The following is a 4,176-nucleotide window of genomic DNA, read 5'->3' on the forward strand; positions in this document are numbered from 1 at the left end:
AACTCATTTGGTTAGGGAGCAAAATGTTAGTTTGCATATTAGATTTGACTGAAGTCAAACTTATACAGTTTGACCAAGTCCGTGAAAAACAATATCAACATCTGCAATAACAAATGTATATGACGTGGTACTATATTCAATGATGAATCTAACACTATTGATTTGGTATTGTATATGTTAATATTTTTATCTACAAATTTGGTCAAATTTTATAATATTTAACTTCGGACAAAGCTAGTATGCGAAGTAAATAAAAATGGAGGGAGCGTATATTGAGATTTGGTGACTAAAATGAACTAGTTTGACAATACTAAGATTCCATGTTTTTGGTATATTTGTGGTAAATTATTTAACTTGAAACGGTCACTTCTACTCTTCTCCAAATAAAAGCCATCGATCCTACGAAGAGCTTTTAGGATTACCCACCTACATTCGGAAATCTAAGCATTAGTCAAAATTAAGCACATATCTTCGCTACCTACAAGATACTTGACGAAATCAATCACGTCAGCGATGACTGGTCTTGACAGGAATTAATCAACCACATATGCACGCATGCCACGAGAAAAAGGGTTCGGCGTGACTGATAGAAATCCCACTATACACTGTACAGCAACCAAAGTGTCCCACTGTACAGCAACCAAGTGTTCCATGTTGAATTGATCACCGTTCAGAATGACGAATTGATTGAACGTGGTTTAACATTTTTCCTTTTCTTTTACTACACATGACAGGATAACATATGTACAGTAGTTATTTTTTCCCGAGCTGATACCATATGTACTTGTACTTTAAAGAATGGTTTGAACTCTACTTTTCGATGCCGGCTGTTCAATTTCTGTAGCTTTGCTAGCAGCTCCCGTAGGAATAAATGAAAGGGTGTGGCTAGGTCTCGGTCGACTGAGACTTAAGCAATTCTCAATCAAGTGACATAACATGTAATAAAGAAAGAAAAACTAAAAGAAAATTTTGCACGAGTCTCCATGCAAGATCTCACGAATATAACGTCAATCGACTGAGAGGTAGCAACACTGTAAATGAAATAACCAAAGTAGTCGATCTATAGCTGATTTTCATGGTACTGGTAATCCTGCCGGTGCAAAGCACAACTCAAACATAAGTTGCATAAATGATGACCAAACAAACAAAGACCTTCAGACTGGTTGAATCTGATAGCACAATTCTAGTAGAGAATATTTAGATTACTTGTTAAAATAAACCAAGAGACTGATGATTACAAAAAATATCGCTGGCACAGAGGTGAAATACACGATGATCTCATCCAATGCACACCATCCCGTAGGAGTTAGACTTGACCCTAAGCTGCAATACATGATCGAATTGATTTCTCACCGGCTGTTAGCTAAGCTGAAAAAAGTATTGCTCAAAAAAAGCCGGAGAGGGATAGAGATGGAGATTGATCGTAATACGGTGAATATATTATTGAGCCTCGAGAACAAGTATATAGAGAGTACAAGACATGGAGGGTAAGAAGGCTCTCTAGAGATAAGGTAGAAATCATATACGAAAGAATACAATCAATCTCCCCTCCCCCCCCCCTCCCTGCAGCAGTAGTAGCGGTAGAGTCGCAGACGGTCAGACTAGAGAAACCGAAGTAGAACCCGACAGGTTCACATCCCCCCACCCCCTCCCGCAGCCATTGCGGGAGCGTCGCGGATGATGTCGCATTGCGGATGCGTTGACGGTAGAGAAAGCCGACGAGTTGCTCAAGCGAGATGATAGCCCATTGTGCCAATGTCAAGGTAGCCGAGAGCGTAGGGTGGTGTAGCCGGTCTCGAGGTAGCCGTGCGAGGGACTCCATGGTCGATGTTGAGCCAGGTTTAAATTTATGATCAAAGTTTGACACAAAATATGAGTGACTAATAAACGCTGACAAAGGGATATACTACATGGAGTTCACGCCGCGCCAGCATGATATATGCATGCATGCATGCAGTTAATAACGGAAAGAAAAAAGGATTTTGTTTTTTCTTTGGTGACGAAAATGGTCCATGTATGTAGCAGACTAGCAGCCGACTGGTTGGCAATTTAGGAACGTTACCATAACGGGGGCTGCTGGTAGAGCGTTCATCTGGACCCGATCGAATTGAATAGTCGAGTTGACCAGCAGACTCGTGTCGCGGGCGCTCGACCTCGCATCCCTACCAACCCATGCACTTTCCTAGCAGCGTACGATAAACGCACGCGACCGGGACTCATCCAACGCCCATCCCGCCACGCCGTTTCCCGCATCCAACTGGTATATATATATACCTTCGCCTATGTACTTCATGCTCCAAACCAAACCAACACAGCTAATTACTACAACCTCTACGCTGCTTCTTCTTGCTCTCCGGCAGCAAAGCTAGCTACCTCCACTTCATTGATCAAGCCACACAGTCTTGCTCCTAAAAAATGGGCAGCTAGGACACCAACCCAACGACCTTCTCCGCCTTCCCAAACGACAAGGCGGCAGCGTTCGAGCCGCTAAACCCGGAAGATGTCCGTGCATACCTCCACAAGGCCGTCGACTTCATCTCCGACTACTACACCAATGTCGAGTCCATGCCCGTTCTTCCTAACGTGAAGCCGGGATACCTGCAGGACGAGCTCAGCGCGTCCCCGCCGACCTACTCGGCGCCGTTCGATGTCACCATGAAGGAGCTTAGGACCTCTGTTGTCCCCGGCATGACGCATTGGGCCAGCCCTAACTTCTTCGCCTTCTTCCCCTCCACCAACAGCGCCGCTGCTATCGCTGGCGACCTCATCGCCTCCGCCATGAACACCGTCGGGTTCACGTGGCAGGCCTCTCCGGCGGCCACCGAGATGGAGGTTCTCGCGCTCGACTGGCTTGCACAGCTCCTTCGCCTCCCCACCACCTTCATGAACCGCACCAGCACCGGTCGGGGCACCGGTGGTGGGGTCATCCTTGGCACCACGAGCGAAGCAATGCTCGTCACGCTAGTCGCCGCACGTGATGCCGCGCTGCGTCGGAGCGGCTCCGTTGGCGTGGCCGACCTGCCACGCTTGACTGTGTATGCTGCCGACCAGACCCACTCCACGTTCTTCAAGGCATGTCGGCTTGCAGGCTTTGATCCCGCCAACATTCGCTCCATCCCTACCAGGCCAGAAACCGACTACGGGCTTGACCCGGCCAACCTTCTCGAGATCATACAAGCTGACGCCGACGCCGGCCTCGTGCCAACATATGTCTGTGCCACAGTGGGCACAACGTCTTCCAACGCCGTCGACCCGGTGGGCGCTGTCGTCGACGTTGCCGCCATGTTTAATGCCTGGGTCCATGTCGACGCTGCCTACGCTGGCAGTGCGTGCATCTGCCCGGAGTTCCGCCACCATCTCGATGGCGTCGAGCGCGTGGACTCCATAAGCATGAGCCCACACAAATGGCTTCTCACATGCCTCGATTGCACCTGTCTCTACGTCCGTGATGCTCACCGCCTCAGCGACTCGCTGGAGACCAACCCAGAGTACCTCAAGAACGATGCTACAGAGTCAGGCGAGGTCACCGATCTTAAGGACATGCAAGTCGGCGTCGGTCGGCGCTTCCGTGGGCTCAAGCTCTGGATGGTCATGCGCACCTATGGTACCGCAAAGCTCCAAGAGCATATCCGTAGCGACGTCGCCATGGCCAAGATGTTTGAAGATTTTGTTCGTGCCGACGACAGGTTCGAGGTGGTCGTACCAAGGAACTTTGCTCTTGTGTGCTTCAGGATCAAGGCGACTGGAGCCATGACGGAGGAGGATGCCGATGAGGCTAACCGTGTGCTAATGGAGAATCTGAACAAGACCGGTAAGGCTTATCTTGCACACACGGTGGTTGGTGATAGGTTCGTGCTTCGGTTCGCCGTGGGGTCGTCCCTGCAGGAGGAGAGGCATGTGAGGAGTGCCTGGGACCTCATCAAGAAGACTACTAGCAGTATCATGGATTAAGTGAATCATTCCAGAAGCCACACAAATCCCTATATTTGGGGTATAATTATTCTTTTGTGTTTATCTTTTTTTTTGCTATGATTTGGATTATTATTACTTTGCACATTTGGTTCTTATTCCTTTTTGTGATCTATATCGGCGAGGATATATGTATAGGAGGCCGGTACCAAAGAAATTGATTAGATCCTAGAATTTCTTATATTTCAAGAACATGAGATGTTATTC

The 4,176-nt window shown here is 48.0% G+C and overlaps 1 pseudogene; it reads left to right on the forward strand.

Moving 5' to 3' along the window:
• The first annotated feature begins 2,415 nt into the window (after window positions 1-2,415).
• LOC119301304 lies at window positions 2,416-3,959 on the forward strand (annotated as a pseudogene).
• Window positions 3,960-4,176: the final 217 nt, after the last annotated feature.

The sequence above is a fragment of the Triticum dicoccoides genome, chromosome 1B (assembly GCF_002162155.2).
Source record: "Triticum dicoccoides isolate Atlit2015 ecotype Zavitan chromosome 1B, WEW_v2.0, whole genome shotgun sequence".
In the NCBI taxonomy this organism is placed as follows: Eukaryota; Viridiplantae; Streptophyta; class Magnoliopsida; order Poales; family Poaceae; genus Triticum; species Triticum dicoccoides.